The following is an 18,522-nucleotide window of genomic DNA, read 5'->3' on the forward strand; positions in this document are numbered from 1 at the left end:
CAATGTGACTAACATGGAGCTAATATTTGGAATTCATATAATAGTTCATAAAATCTATAGCTCCAATCATCTCAAGAGTGTGTCATGTGAGGCAGTTGATGTGGCTCTCAAGGTGGTGAAGAACAACATGTTGTTTGGGCTTGCCAAGCTAATGCTAAATCAATTCAACAAGAAAATAGAGAGCATCAATACTTTAAATAATAACCCATATAAGTTTGGTTCACTCTTGACTTGTCTATTCTTCTTTGTGAAAAATTTTTTACCCTTAAAAGGTTCAATCATATGGAGAAAAGATGTACCAGTACTATATCAGATTAATGAATATATAGTAGAGATGGGTGAGAACTTTTTCAGTATCATGGACAAGTACTTTGATTCATTCAAGAAAAAGATGAATAGCATAATTAAAATTCCTAAGAAACTTTTAGAAGATTACAAGGATGATGTTTGTTTCATAGTAGACTATGAAAAAAGTGTACATTCAAGTAGTCAAACCTAGAGTAGTGTGGGTTAAGTCTCTAATATATAAGGTTAACATTGATGACAGTAAAGATATCATTAAAGCATTATTGAATGAACTAGTGGATCCCAAGGCTACATATTTTGGAACTTATGATTAAGAAAAAGCTAGAATAGAACTTAAAATTAAGCTTCCTCAAGTAGTCAACAAAGTAAAGAAGAGGATAGAAAAACTAAGGCAAGAAAGTTCTACTGTCCTATTGACAAAAGAAAAAGGAGATGATGTTGAAGAAGATCATGCAGAAGATGAGGTAGAACAAAAAAAATCTGAAGAAGAAGAGCCAATCATGAAAAAGGGTAAGGTTGTCATAACCAAACCTAAAAAGTCATCTACTATTGTATTCACAAGGAGAGCATCCAAATCTAGAAATAAATTGAAATTAGGTGAAGAAGATGTAGAGGATATTATTTTCAAGAGAGCTCCACCTACATTTCAAGAAAAATTAAAAGAGATTGATCCAAGAGCTAGCATGGAAAATTTCAAATCTCTTAGATATGAGACCAGGAATGCAAATGAGAAGAAATAAGTTGAAGATATGATAATATCAAAACTATGTAAATGGAAATACTCACCTGATCAACTTGTACAAAGAATTCCCAATGAACTTATGGAAAGAATGAAGCCTAGATGGGAAAATGCTAGGAAAATAGCAAAAGCTATATTTGAATAGACTCTAAGGAAACTTATGTTGAGTCTTACTAATAAAGAGATGAAAGAATCCTTGAAAAAAAATGAAGAGAAACTCACTCTAAAATTCAACACTTGAATGATATTGGTCAATGACATTGAACATGTGGTGAAGACAGCTACAACTACATGGAAGAATATCTAGAAACTTCATCACTAGAGTGATTTTTTTGTTCATGTTAGTGACATTGATGATGAAGATGACAATAATGATGAAGAAGATATAGAAGCAGCTGATGTAAATTAGGATGGTGAGGAACAAGAATAGGAATCTACTAAGAAAAATCTTCCTGAGATTTAGAGTATTGAGGAGACTGACCCATGGAAAATTATAGTAGTAGTTATGGCCTTATTTCCGCACTCTCTGAGAAAATATTTAATGCCATTAAGCTCAAAGAAATTTTCTACCAAGTTGGTTGTGGCAACCACTATAACACCATGCACTCAACCAATCTATGCACCTGTTTAGCTAAGTATTATATTGAATGAAGTGATCAGCACTTCATCTACTAAGTAGCCAGTGCTTCCTCCATCATTAGATTTGGCTACATAGCAACTAGGTATCTCTACTATCAATGTAATATCCACTTTTGTTGCTATTCATTCTATTTCTACTATTGTTATAGTTCCTAGTATAGAAATAATAAGTACAAAGATAGTTGAGAGCAAGCCTCAACTGAATAAAAAAGTTTCAAGCAAAGATAAAGGTAAATAAGAAGACATTGATCTTGATGAGGATATAGTTATCCAAAATTAGGATATCTCTACTTTGAATCCTAATCAAATGAACATTATAGGTGAACTATTGTAGAATAAAGCTAAGTAGTAGAAGCTTAGAGGAGAAAAGTAGAGAAAATCAAGTGCTAGAAGATGTAAAGAATATACTTATAGATGTCCTAAGTACCAAGGTTGATAGTACTCAACCTATTTTGGTTTAGTTAGAGGAAGTTGTTTAGAAATTAAAAGAAGATCTAAGTGGACAAGGAAAGTTGTTACAAAGAGCAGAGAGGAAATTTGAAAACAAAGTATTGGAACATGTAGCTCAGAAAATTGCTATACATCAAGTAGAAATTTCTACTATTCTTAGTTCATTGGAAACCTTTGCAAATAATGTAACTTCATTATTCAGCAAGTTATGTGATACATCTATCTTCACTCAAGAAATCAAAGATAAACTATCTAAGATAGATGAAGACTTGAAGGCAAGTGCACATTAGTTGCCTCTTGACTCAAGCTACAGTTCTACTCACAACTCAAATATCAGATTTTTGACTAATATGCAAGTAGAATTATTAAGAGAAGTAGCTAGGATTAGGGCCACACTTGTAGACATCCAAGGTATGATTCTTCCAAACATGGATATATTTTAGAAACACATTGCACATGCCAAAACTCTCATCCACAATAATAACTTCTCCATAATGATCATATGATGGAGTTACTAGCAAAAGTACAAATTGCACTGTATGCAAGCAAGGTGTTACAAGAAAATTGGGACAAGACAATGACATTGATTTTGAAGGTACATTCTGAATTCTTGTCAGATTTTGGCATTACCATGTAGCATACACCTTTGGCATTTATGTCAAAAAGGGGGAGAAGATGTAATAGTAGATGTGATATATAAAGGGGGAGAAGATGTGATATAAAAGGGGAGAAGATAAAATATGAGATATGATATATATATATATATGGGGGAGCAACATAATATTCATGTATAGTTAATCAAAAAATATCTCTTACAAAAGAAATTTTGAAAAATCTCAAACATAGAGTATGTTAACGAGTTAAAGACACAAGATGGAGACTAAAGATTGTTTTCAACTTGAAATTTTGAGAATTCAATTTTTGACTGACAAGTGTTTTTTTCACTAATGCTAAATGGGGAGATTATTAACATTATGGTCAAGTTTGTTTATTAGTGACTCACACTTAATCAAAATGGTTAGCAACTATTCAGCTTATCTTCTAGATTATGGTGGCAACTGAGTTCTATCGAGTTCTATAGTTGCTATCGAGTTCTAGAATCAATATTCAGTTCGTACCAAGAAGTATCTACTAAGTAGTTGAAAATCAGTGAAAATCAAGCTTCATAGTGTTTACTAGGGGGAACAATTCAAATTGTGGTCTCCAGTGTTTATTGAGTTCACAGCATCAGTGATGTGAATCAAGTGTTGATTGAGCTAGGAAGCATACACCAAGTGATTCAGTTTATATGTTGAGTTTCATAGTATTCACCAAGTCATCAGTGCTGACCAAGTTCAAATTATTTGGAAGTGATTAGTATGAAGCAAGCTTCTACATCTGCAGCATGATGATGCCGAGTGTTGACAATGGTTGCCAAGTATCAAAACCTCATCAAGTTTGTCTTTAGAAAATAAGTACCAATAATTGAGCCAACTTTGTGTATTTTGGTGAAACTTATATTATAGTCAACTTTGATGTATTGTATTTTGGATTGATATATATGTAATGTATTGTATCACATCCAAACATGAGAATAAGATATATGAGACACACCAAGAGTAGAAGTGTGAAGTAAAAAGGCTACAAGTAGTATAAGAAGCAACAAATATTTATCTATTATAGCAAGGTGATTATTACACTCCAAAGGAATCTCAACCAGCAAATCAAAGTTGTGGATTAAAGATCAGCCATTGGTTCATCCTAATAGGTGGAATAGTTAAATTCTTTCACAAGGTAGATTTAACAATCTTTTGCAAATCTCTTTATCAAGTGGATACTTCACTATATATTTTGTAAATCCTTTAGCAAGGTGGCACTAGTAAATTTAGACCTAATTTTTGACAAGGATTCATCACAATTTTGACACCACTATGTCGACAAAATGATGAACATTGTCATCAAATTTTTTTTGTCAAGCTTACGAAATCTTAAATTTTTGTCAAAATTTTGATGTTACTATTGTAGATATATCAACGAAACTATTGTCAAGATATCTACCTTAACCCACAAGCATTGTAAGTATCCTCATTGAAATGTTATGCTCTTTTCTATTGAAATTGTGATGAATATGTGTCAAAGCTCACATCGCATATATAGCATCCCCGTCAAAATGCTATGCTCTTTGCCATCAAAATTGTGATAAATATGCATCAAAACTCACATTGCACGGATAGCATCCTCATCGAAATGTTATGCTCTATCTCATCAAAATGTCCACAAATAGTTGTCAAAACTTACATCGCACATATAGAATCCTCATGGAAATGCTATGGTCCCTTTTGTCACAATTTCCATGAATACTCATTGAAATGCATGTCGCACATATATCATCCTTGTTGAAATGTTGTGGTCCCTTTTGTCAAAATTGTAATGTCCAGACTTATTTATTTTCTAAAATATTATATTATCAATTAAAATATGTAATGCTATCATGTGTGACTATTGTAGAGTCCTTCAAGCTCTATAATAGCAGCCTTGGTAGGCAAGTCTAAAGTGTTTATGTAGGAAGGACAAGCTCCTTCTACTATCATGCATGACTATTGCAAAGTCCTTAAAGCTCTACAATGGTGGCCTCCATAGGAAAGTATAGGGTGTTTATAGCTTTTTTTGGTACTACCAAAGTTTTTAATAGAAACCCCTCAATAGGGAATATCTCTCTTGCTTTTTGGTTGTAGGACTTGTAGTTTATAGAGATAAGGGAGGTAATGGTGTAGATGATGAGAATTAGTTGTAAGTTCCTATAGGAAGTAGAGCTAAGGGAATTGTTAGGAGAGAAATTGCAATGCATCTTTAGCAAAGCTAATGAAAAGGAGAAGGTGATCATGATTGCACTTATGGGGGTGGATTACTAGGTTGGCCATCATGTTCATGATGGAAATCTTATTCACGAACTTTTCTTGGCCATCATTCAAGTTATAGGCCACCTAAAACTTGTCAATGGTATGGTCAGAAGAATGCCTATGGATGAACTCTTTCACCAAGTGACTATGGCCTTAGACCTGATGGATTCAAATCTCTCACTTGGGCTACTAAAGGCATTGTTTACTCTAGAAGATAAGGAAAAGAAAAAGATTAGGAAAAAAGCTTGGATGATCTTCAAGAATTTGTTTCTCAAGTTAATGATATGGAAAAAAAAAAATTCATTCTATCAAGTTAATTAATGACAAGCATTTTTTGGAGGATGTTGTAGCTAGGTTGGCCTCAATTGGCAAGGATATTGCATACCTTTCTCATTTAGGATGTATTTTCAGTTTAGTGTTGGAGCATCTTCTCTATAACATATGTATCTATTTTTTGGTGATCAATATAATGGGTACTACCCACTCGTTAGAGAAAACAAAGAATTAAATGATTAATGCCCACATATGACTAAGAAATTTGATACTAGTGAAAATGTATAGATATGCTTAGCATGATATTAGTGTTGGAAATATTTAAGATATGATAGGTTACTAAGAGGGGAGGGGTGAATTAGTAATGTCAAAACTTTAAAACAATTTAGCACTTTAACCATATATACTATTCACCATTCATTCATCTAATCTACTACATCTATGAGAGAGCAAACATTTATAACACATGTACACAGTGATTTGGTGACCCAAAAACCTTCTGAATAGAAAGTAAAATTGGGGTGAGGATGATACCCACAAAACTTCATTACCGCAGTATGAAGTTGGCTTGTTAAGGCTTACATTGACCACTTATGGTGATCTACCTTGTTAGGAGCACAAAGGACTGCTAGGTCCACCTTGTTAGAGGATTTACAAACATACACTAAAGTATGCACTCTATTAGGAGATTTATACAAAAGACTGTTAAGTCTACCCTATTAAATGATTTACAAAATTGATTCACCTATTAGGATGAAACAATGGATCTACTTACAACTTGATTAGATCCTTAAAATATAGATTACCTCTTGTGACTAATGAATCTTTACTGCTCCTTGTAGACCTTGTTGAATACTCTACTCTGTTGTTGATTCACTTTCATTCAAATCTTTTCATATCCATTCCTTCACATACATCTCTCTTTTTTAAATGATATATTACATTACATATATACCATTCCAATAATTACAATTGCAAGGTCGGCCAAAACATAAGTGAACAAAATATTGTTGAGTTGGCCAAATAGTAGAAAACTTAGGTTCTTCAAGCTGACTTGGTGACCTTCTAATACTCAGTATCCATTGTATTACTCGGCATCATCATGCACTTGGTAGAAGTAGACACTCGATCCATACTAACCACACAACATAGCTTGGAACTCGGTAACCATTAGATACTTGGTAGATATAGTGTCACTCGATAAAAATTGGATCCTTCACTTACCTTGATTTCACTCGGTAAACACTATACTTCCGTTACTTGGTAAACACTGCACTTCCATCACTAGGTAAACACTATGAAGCTTGGTGAATACTGTAAACTCGATAGACACTGCTGGATTGCACATTCACTTGGTAGCTTCATGAATGATCAGTATGAACTACTTAAGTGATGAACCTACAAGGTAACCATTGAATGCTCGGTATACACTATAGATGCTCGGTGTAAACTACGAAGCTCAGTTAACACTAGAATTCTCAGTGTGAACTACGAAGCTTGGTTAACACTAGGATGCTTAGTGTGAACTATGAAGCTCGGTTAACACTAGAATGCTCAATGGCTATACTGATGTAGATAAGTGTTGTCACTAATGGCAATAATAACTTAATACCAACAATTAGATGATCCAAAAGGAAAACAATTTAAGATAGTTTGCATTCTTTTTTGAATCAATGACAATTTAAAAGAATAAAATGAAAATAATGTAGACTTTAAATCCATTGAATGACATCTTATTTAGCTACAACAATCAACTGTACTAGCTGATCAGTCAGCAAGTAATATACCTTTTCTTAGAAGACTCCTTGAAGCATGCAAGAATTTGCACTAAATCCTCAATAATCAACTGCCCAACATAGATCTTTTAAAAATAAGAATTTGACTCTTCATAATATTAGCAACAAATACTTCAAATGGTGATTGCTCTGCAGCACCAATACTTAATAATCGGGGGTTCACAAAAACCATTACAAAATGTAATCATTTCATTTCTTCCACAAAATCTTGAGACTCTAATTGGCCAACATTGGACTAAAACACCTAAAAAAAATCACAGTACTATAGCAAAGTAAGATAGGTTCATTCATTCTAAATATATTAGAGAGAGAAAAATATGACCAATCTTAAAGAAGCTTGTAGTGGTCTCCAAAGAAAGATTGACTATAGGTCAAGAATGTTGGGCTAAATTTCCTAGTCCATCATTTAATGCTTCAAATAATGTTCTCTCTCAAAAAATTTAGACATGCCTGTAGTCAATGACAAGAAAAAGTATGCACTAGTGACCAAAACATTTTTTTAGTCATTATTTTTACTAGAAAGGTGAAGAGCCCTTAAAAGACATACAAGTAGTCAGTGTCATGAAATCGTATGCATTAATGATCGTGAAATAGTATGAATTAATGACAAAAACATTTTTTGGGTCTCCTTTTTTTACTAGAAAGGTAAACTACCTTTAAATAAGAATTTATTTTAAACAAATAAAATCCATGTCACTAAAAAAAGCATACAGCATTTCTCATTGTAACCAATTTGAAAGGGGTAAACATCATTCAAAACCTTTACCTAAAATAAGATATCCCTATGAGTGCTCAAATTGTCATTTAGCCATGTTTCTAGATTCAAATACTCCCTTTTGGATTCAAAAGCTACAAGTTCAATTGCAAAAGAAAAGGGTGTCTTGTCCAACACAAGAGACAATGCCTAAAAATTACAAGTTATGTGTTTAATAATGATGACAATAACCTAAATATTAAACCAAAAGCAACTCTAAGATAATAGAACATAAATTACAAGTGCCCTCTCAAGTTTTTTCTTTCAAATTTACTAGAGGGTAAGGAAAATATGAGGTTCCCTAGCTATCCCCAATACACGATCCCTAAGCAATGACATGGCTAATGTTTTTAATACTAACATTTACCCAAAATTACTAGCAATTGTAGCACTTGGTTCTTTCTTTATGGCATATTAGTGAGACAAGATATGCATAAATAGTCTATGTTAAAATGTGGGAAAACAATATAATTTCATTCCTACATACACAATAATAAAAATATGCACACATAATTGTGTTGTAATGAATTCACTGTCTTACCTTTATCACTTGGCATGCATCTGTAATTTTTGAGATACTACTAGGATATTTTGAATGGATGTCCATCATACTCCAAAGGAAAATTTGAGGATTAATATGCAAAAGTTGGTTAAGTGCAATGCTAATACCAAGATTTCCCCCAAGGCATAAGGAAAAAAGAGTAGAAAATATATCACACTGAAGCATGTTGAAGTTGGTCTACACAAGTGGTGTTTAATTATGATTAGTCAACTTAAATTAAGTGTGACAAACATAGAAAAGAAATGAAAAAAAAGTGCCATAGGAAACTAACTTTGACTTGGGAAACAATGACAAGAAAAGTCTCTAGACAATGATTAATAGGATACTCAAACATCGAGTGCACAATAGCCCCATTGCCCATCTTTGCCAAATGGCATAGTACCTCTACCAAATCAATAGAAAACCATATCTGATTCATATTACCAAATGGATGTTTATTTCCATGTGCACCTTCCAAGGGTGCTTGTCAAAGTGGGATTTTTTTAATTAATCAAAAATCAAAAAATAGCATAACAACTAAGAAGATTGTGTCAAATGTGATGGGATAAAATGTTAAATCATTGAAGCTTTCATAGTGGAGAGTTGTGTTCAAATCCCCCAAAAAAACACAAATATGTTTATTTGGAATAAAAGATAAATGTTAAACCAAGTAAACCATTGCATCCAATTCTGAGTATGGTGTACTCCAATGGGAAATGCTTCATGCAAGTCATGGAGAAATTGATTGAAGATATGACTCCACTCTTAACATTGAAAGGTAAAGGGCACTCCACCATTAGAATATCAATCCAAAAAGTAGATGAACTTGTAAGCTAAGTCATCACCTATAGGCTTCTTGAATTTGTAAATGTCATCATTTTAGCTAATGTGGATACAAAAAATCTCAAGAATGGTAGCTAACCTTCATCATTCTTCCATGCACTTCCACAAAATGTCTAAATAGGAAGTGGATCCTGCAAGCAATTAAAATTCAAAACCAGTTATATTTAGTTCATCATTTATGGTTAGCAAACCTTTTTTTTCCCTACTTAGGGAGCATTATAGAAATGCACAAAATATATAAGCATGCAAATAGGATCTAGTTATATATAACTCTACCATGTTTACCTAGCAAATTTTTGCATAAGTTGACATCAACATTGAGAATGACTGTTGATCTGGTATATAAAACCCTTCATGATCTAAAGCCTCCATTACTTTAACCCAACTAATGTCTAGGGTCTACAATAAAAATCAATATCAACTTCATCCAAAGCTCCTTAAAGCATGACATAAATAAAATATATAGCTTTGCAACAAGTTAAGTAAATTGTAGAAGACTCGCCAATTCCTTAATAGAATCTAAAAGAGAATCTATATTACAAGAGATTAACCATGAATAGTCAGTTGTGGAACCACTAAAAAGTGAAGAATAAAATGTTCCATGCATGTCATGAGCATCAAAAAGGCCTGTGTGAGTGCGAACAATAGTACTAATAATCTTGGAAACAATCTTCTCTGTGAGTGGGCAAAACAATGACAAAACATCTTTTCAATGTGCAACATCAATTGTACAGCCATATCCAAGCTCCTCCATTATTCTTGCAACATCAGTAGCCTCTTCCAACTATATCAAAATAGTATCCAACACTTGTAAATTACATGCACAAGATTAAAACTCCTGCAATGATCAAATAATATAGAATTGAAGTAGTGAGCATATAAAACTAGCAAAAAAGGGCCAAAAAGAGACCTTTTTGAATCAAGGATCTAATCTTGTCTATCCTTCAAGTTCAATAAATAAGAACTATTGGAAAAATACTAGCTTCACAATAATAAAAGAAAAGAAAAGAAGCAAATATCTTAAAGTGCTGACAGCATTTACATCATTTTTTAATAGTGGTTTGAGAAGTAGTGACATGTGCACTTTTAGCTCTAACAATGACAAAGCCTAAAGGAAAGAAGGTATGTGTTTTGATATCCCTTCACTCTGATAGAGGAATAACAAAATCTACTCAAGAAGATCTTTAGAGATTCCAATTGTAGGATTCTCACAAATTTCAGCCTAAGAAATATAATCTAAATTAGACAATGCAACAGTCCATTTTCTTGACATGCCATGTATGTACCTAAATTTGATGAGAATGGTAATTAACTAGAAGAAAAGAATTTAGTGGTTAATTATAAGCTTTGAAGTGTGTGCATAGAAGATAATCAACATCCTTTTCCTAATAAGGCATAGATGATTATATATAGTTGGCCTTAGAAATTTGATTTATGTTTAGTTAGTTTGAGCTTCACTTGATTTCAAGAATAGTTTAATATTCTCTACTTAACAAGGCCAACCACGTGAAGGTGGAATTTCATTTGGCCCCTTCACCGCCCCCCACCCCCCACACCCCCCCCCCCCCCCAATATTACTCTAAATTAACATCTAATAGCATCCATTCAACCATTTTTGAAATATAACATTCAATCATTATAATCACATGATAACATTCATTAACACAAAATTCATTCATTAAACCATTTTTGAATATAACATTCACTCATTATAATCACACAAAAACATTCATTAACACATAAAATTCATTAACATTTAATAACATTCATTCATTCAACCATTTTCAAACTATAACATTCAATCATTATAATCACATGATAACATTCATTACCACATAAAATTCATTAACATCTAATAACATTGATTCATTCAACCATTTTTGAAATATAACATTCAATCATTATAATCACAAAATAACATTCATTAGCACATAAAATTCTTTAACACGCAAAATTCATGAATAATTCATTAACACATAAAATTCATTTACACACAACATTCGTGAATATTTCATTACCACATAAAATCCAATAACACACAATATTCATGAGTATTTAATTACCACATAAAATTCATTAACACACAACATTCATATATATTTCATTAACACATAAAATTCATTAACATCATCTCCTTTTGGGATTCTTAATGTTCTTTTTTTTAAGTATCTTGTAAGAGGAATATCAATGTCCTCATCATTCCCCTCCTCTACTAATTCTAATGCCAACACATGTCTCCTCTTCATCTAATCAAGAAGAGGTGGTCGTTGCAGCAAAGGGGAGTTTGTTGCAAAAATAACTGCATCATGAGTTAAATTCAAACAATTTATAGTAGTTAATTAAATGTATTTAATTAAGTAAAAGAAATATAAATTAAAAAAATTATTTAAATGAAAAAAGCATAGATTTTCTTTACCTAAATGTGCCACATGATCTACATGGTCATCACATCCTCCAGCACTTGTTCAGCATGACATTTTGTATCCTCTATAATATACACAAAAAGGGTTACACCAAGTTCAATTTAAGATGTTAAATTATATTAGTAATTACATAATTATTTTTAAATAGAAAATGAGCACCTCCATCGACAGTATGATGGACATCAAGGGCTTCATCATGCAGCGTATAATAAGGATATTTGTTCCAATTAGGAGGTTGCATTGCAATGTCATGCACACATTATTATCAAATAGATTTTGTTGCTCAAGTATTCAATTTCTAATTTATTTTATTTTCCATATTTACCTGTTCACATGATGTAGAGCACTCTTGGGTTGGGCCAGTGGAAGCTTGGTGTAGGCATTCAGCCATGGCTTGATAGCCTTCCTTGAAGGCAATTTTTTGGTGTTCTCTTGTGGCCTCTAAATTAAATTCAAAGCCCTACAATTTTTGGTTTAAAAAAATTATTTCCACTATATAAATTATTTTTTTTAGGAATTTATTTACTCCTACTTACAATTTGTGCATTAATTTTTGAATATCAACCAGAGCCAAATTGATGTTGCCCAATATTTTCCAGCCTGGCCTTTATTGCCTTTGATGTATCCAACAACCTATGAAAAGCTTGAAATATGTTAGATGATATAGATATAAAGATGCTTAATCAGTGCATTATTACATTTTACTAGTAGTTAATACTATTAAATACCTTCTTCTCTCATTTGTAGGTGTAACTCCTCTTTTAACATCCATTTTTTCCTTTGCATTCAAAATGAAGTCATTCCAATCCCTCACTGAAATAAAGGGAGGACGCTAATACTTTGGATTGTAGAAGAGGCTCCTTCTATAGGAGTCCCTCACAATTCTCAGATGTTTTGTAGCTCTTTCCAAAATTTTATTCTCCATAAAAATTTTACCAAACTCATGCTTTAAATCTATAATGAACTGATCTTTTAATTTTTTATCTTGCAAGTTCCATCTTTTAAGAAAAAAAAACAAAAAATTTCAATAGAAAAATTAACTAAAGTTGTGTACCTTGAATATACTAAAATAAAAGTCGTGTACCTCATATGTATGGTGGGGTGGAATATCTTTAGTGCATAGTCATAAAGCATCTTATAAAAGCAATTATTTCCTGCAAAAAATGGCATGGGATCATTAATCCAAAACTTGTTATGAATAGGTAAATACATATTACAATATAAATAATAATAATTTAAAAGTACCAGGAACTTAGGACATTTCAAAGGCATCAATTCATTGTTGTCAATCAATAATCACATCTGCATAGCTCTTGTGCTAGAAACATGGGTAGATCCATGAAATGATGGTGAATTATCACCAATACATGTACTATGATCTATATCTAGTGTCGTAGAATCAGCAATGAATGTACTACTAGATGCACCCATGATTAAAGTACAAATTAACAAATCATAACTAACACAAAACCAAATATAGAAAAACAAGGATTTACTAGGCATAGACCGTGAAGGCATCGATATTTGCATGGCCCTTGTTGTCGACATTGTTGTCAAAAATCTCTAATGGACCTCTATCAACCTCCTAGGAGTCTCCTACACTTGATGACCTAATGAACAATATATTGTTAGCAAAGACATTCTGATATAATAAAAGTAAGAGTTAAGAAGTTTTTGAATGTTCGATCAAAGAAAAAAATTCTTGTAACTTGTCAACTTAAGGATTATTTTACTTGAGGGAGTCAAAGCTCCGTTAGTACCAGCCTCACTACGATGTCCTAGACCAGGCACTTGAGTTTGCAAAAAATATTGTAACAAGAACACATACATATTTTAGTTCACAACATAAAATTAACCTTTATTGAACTTTTGTTATAATTAAAGATTCATTACTGCTTACTTCAAAATGACATGTTGTGGCTATCAATTCTTGTTGCCTCTTTAGCACCTCCTTTGTTGGATTTGGATCTTTGAAAATGCTCATAATTTATAAATTAATTTTTTTCAATTTTTTCATCATCATATGTATGGTTAAATTTGGCACTTCTACGATATTGTCATCAAAAGGGGTAGGTGCCTCTATTGTTGCAAGCGCTTTTCCCCTATCATGAACATCAAATTGTGACAGAAATATCATTAAAACTTTCATTAAAACTCCAAAACCCTGAATAAAATAACATAATTATATACAAATTTTCAACTATCTAATTTTTACAATTTCAATAAGGCTTACCATCACTAAGGAATGGGTGGGAGATGGAGCATCCTTGTGGCATGTATCCTGTGGAGGATCCATATTATCCTATGACAAAGATTAAATATAAAAACTTTAGCAATCATCAAAAATGCTCATTATTTCTATATTGATATTTTTTAGTTTTTTTTTCATCTTTTATGTTAAATTAGGGACATCTATGATATCCTCATCAAAAGGGTTAGTAGTTGCCTCTATCCTTGTGGGTGCTCTTCCCTGATCTTGAACATCAAATTGTGATAGAAATATTAGTAAAACTTTCATAAAAACTCCAAAATCATAGCTAAGGACGTTGATTAAGATTTTTTATTATTTTTTCAATTTTTTGTTTACATATCAGCTTGTTGTTTGTCAAGCTTATTTCAATACCTAATCAGTTTGAGGGTATGTGCAGGATCATGGTCAATCAAACTATGACCTTAAGTGGTAGTGAAAAACCAGCAAATTAGGGTTATGTTAACTTGACACATAATTTTAAAGTGGTTTTGTACTTTATATCAAAAAGTTGTAAGAAAATAATCTATAGAAAATTGAATGTAGTTTCTAAACTACTAGGCCCTATTTGGAGAAAACAATATTTGATTGGTCAAAAGTTTGAATTTTAATGCATTACTATGAAAAATTTAGGGCAAAAATAAAAAGTGTATGTCTAACCACCTTAGTCAAGATCAAATGATAATATTTTTTTAATATAATTATAGATATAAAAAGTAGACTCATGTTTGGATGTGACACATACTTTTTGGTATTTTCATTCCAAATAAATAATTAAATATGAATTTTCTACTATAACTTTTCTAGAATAAAAAAAACTCATGTGTCTGACCACCTTAACTAATTGAAAACTTTACCAAATTTATTTTTTATTTTTTTCATTATACTAGGCAAAGCATAGAATGTGATGCAACTTTTGGATTTCAAAAATGTTTACCATTTGAAAATTATAGCTATTTTTTAATTAGTATGTCAATCAATACTTTACAATCATCTTCATTGAAAATTAACTAATAAATACTTATCAAACTTAGAATTTGATAGCAATTATATTGATGGAATCTTCAAAGTGTTTGGTAAATACCAAGCCTAATCAAGTACCTGATTTCAAATCGGGTATCCAATTACAAATCAGATACCCGATATTAAATCAGGTACCCGAAAAGCCCCAATTTTCAAATTCCCAAAAATTTGGAGGGAAACCACCCATATTGGAAAATTTGGAGAGAAATGACCCATATTAGAGGGAAATGAAAATTTTGGAAGTCTAGGAATTATTATTACATATGATTATTATTATTATTATTAACTATTATTATTATATATGATTATAATTATAATTAAATATAGTAATATGTATGATTATTTTGATCATTATTATTAAATATAGTATAGTTTATATATATATATATATATATATATATATATATATATATATATATATATATATATATATATATATATATGTATGTATATATATATATATGTATGTATATATATATATATATATATATATATATATGTATGTATGTATATATATATATATATATATATGTATGTATATATATATATATATGTATGTATATATATATATATATGTATGTATGTATATATATATATGTATATATATATATATATTATAACTAAATATAATATAGTAATATATATGATAAATATTATTAATAAATATATATAGTAATATTATATGATTAATATTATATATAGTAGTATATATGGTTATTATTATTATTAAATATAATATCTAGTAATATATATATGATTATTATTATTATATAATCTAGTAATATATAATTATTATATTAAATATAAAATATTATATTATTATTATATTAAAATATATAGTATTATATTATTATTAAATATAATATTGTCATGAAATGCATCAAAAGGGGTCATAGGTTAACCTATGACCCCTCTCGACACATTTCATGACAAAAAAATGTCCCTAGGGCCCCTACTGACCCCTTTCAATACATTCCCAATGGGTCCCTAGGGACATATGTTGTCATGAGATGCGTCACGAGGGGTCATAGGTTAACTTCTCGAAGCATTTGATGACAACGTAAATTAGTCCCTAGGGGCCCTAGGGCCCCTAGGGACTAATTTATGTTCTCATGAAATATGTTGAGAGGTGTCATAGGTTAATCTATGACCCCTCTTGATGCATTTGAACCAATCAAATGCATCCCTAGGGGCCCTACAGCCCCTAGGGACATACATTGTCATGAAATACATCGAGAGGGGTATGACCCATTTTGACACATTTGAACCAACCAAATGCATCCCTAGGGGCCCTAGGCCCCTAGGGACATACGTTGTCATGAAATGCATCAAGAGGGGTCATAGGTTAACCTAATACCCCTCTTAATGCATTTGAACCAACCAAATGGGTCCCGGACCCCTAGGCACATATGTTGCCATGAAATGCATTGAGAGGGGTCATAGGTTAATCTATAACCCCTCTTGATGCATTCGAACCAACCAAATGGGTCCCTAGGGGCCCTAAGGCCCTAGAGACATATGTTGTCATGAAATGCATCAACGCATTGGAACCAACCAAATTAGTACCTAGGGTTCCTAGGGCCCCTAGGGACATACATTGTCATCAAATGCATTTAACCTATGACCCCTCTCGATGCATTCAAACCATCCAAATGTGCCCGTAGGGGTCATAGGGCCCCTAGGTACATACATTGTCATGAAATGCATCAAGAGGGGTCATAGGTTAACCTATGACCAATCTTAATGCATTCAAACCAACCAAATCAATCCCTAGGGGCCCTAGGGGCCCTAGAGACATATGTTGTCATGGAATTTGGCAAGAACCTATGACCCCTTTGGACGCATTGGAACCAACCAAATCAGTCCCTAGGGACATACGTTGTCATGAAATGTATCGAGAGGGGTCATAAGTTAATATATGACCCCTCTCAATGAATTCAAACCAACCAAATTAGGCCCTAGGGGCCATAGGGCCCCTAGAGACATACGTTGTCATGGAATCTTTCGAGAACCTATGACCCCTTTCAATGCATTGAAACCAACCAAATCAGTCCTTAGGGGCCCTAGGACCCCTAGGGACATACATTGTCATAAAATGCATTGAGAGGGGTCATATGTACCCCTTTCAATGTATTCAAACCAACCAAATGTGTCCTTAGGGGCCCTAGGGCCCCTAGAGACATATGTTGTCATGAAATGCATCGAGAGGCCCCTCGCAATGTATTGGAACCAACTAAATTGGTCTTTAGGGGCCCTAGGGCCGCTAAGGACATACATTGTTATAAAATGCATTAGCTATGACCCCTCTTGATGCATTTGAACTAGTCCCTAGGGCCCCTAGGGACATACGTTGTCATGACATGCATTGAGAGGGGTTGTAGGTTAATATATGACCCCTCTCAATGCATTCAAACCAACCAAATGCATTCCTTGGGGTCCTAGGGCCCATAGGGACATACATTGTCATGAAATGCATCGAGAGAGGTCATAGGTTTCATCTTGATGCATTGGAACCAATCAAATGCATCCTTAGGGGCCCTGCACATATGTTGTCATGAAATACATCGAGAGGGGTCATAGGTTAATCTATGACCCCTCTTAACACATACAAACCAACCAAATGGGTCCCTAGGGCCCCTAGGGACATATGTTGCCATTAAATGCATCAAGGGGGGTCATAAGTACCCCTTTCAATGCATTCAAACCAACCAAATGCTTCACCAAGGTCCCTAGGGCCCCTAGGAACCATTTGGTTGGTTTAAATGCCTTGAGAGGGGTCATATGTGAACCAAATTCCTTGAGAGGAGTCATATGTTAACATATGACCCCTCTCAAGGCATTTGAACCAACCAAATTTATCCCTAGGGGCCCTAGGGCCCATAGGGACATATGTTGTCATGAAATTCATTGAGAGGGGTCATAGGTTAACCTATGATCCCTCTTGACACATTCAAACCAACCAAATTGGTCCCTAGGGACCCTAGGGCCCCTAGGGACACACGTTGTCATGAAATGCATCAAAAGGGATCATAGGTCAACCTATGACCCCTCTCAATGCATTCAAACCAACCAAATGGGTCATTAGGGGCCTTAGGGCCCCTAAGGACATATGTTGTCATCCAATGCATCGAGAGGGGTCATAGTTAATATATGACCCCTCTCGATGCATTCGAACCAACCAAATGGGTCCCTAAGGGTCTTAGGGCTCCTAGGGACATACGTTTCCATGAAATACATTGAGAACCTATGACCCCTTTTAAGGAATTCAAACCAACCAAATGTGTCCCTAGGGGCCCTAGGGCCCCTAAGGACATAGGTTGTCAAGAAATGTGTCAAGAGGGGTCATAGGTTAACCTATGACCATATGTTAACTTATGACCCCTCTTGACACATTCGAACCAACCAAATGGGTCCCTAGGGGCCCTAGGGCCTAGGACATATGTTGTCATGAAATGCATCAAGAGGGGTCATATGTTAATCTATGACCCCTCTTGATGAATTTGAACAAGCCAAATGGGTCCCTAAGGGTCCTAGGGCCCATAGAAACATACATTGTCATGAAATGCATCAAGAGGGGTCATAGGTTAACCTATTATTCCTGTTGGCAC

Source organism: Cupressus sempervirens, chromosome 9 (genome assembly GCF_028749045.1).
Source record: "Cupressus sempervirens isolate cs-2001-9-10 chromosome 9, ASM2874904v1, whole genome shotgun sequence".
Taxonomy (NCBI): Eukaryota; Viridiplantae; Streptophyta; class Pinopsida; order Cupressales; family Cupressaceae; genus Cupressus; species Cupressus sempervirens.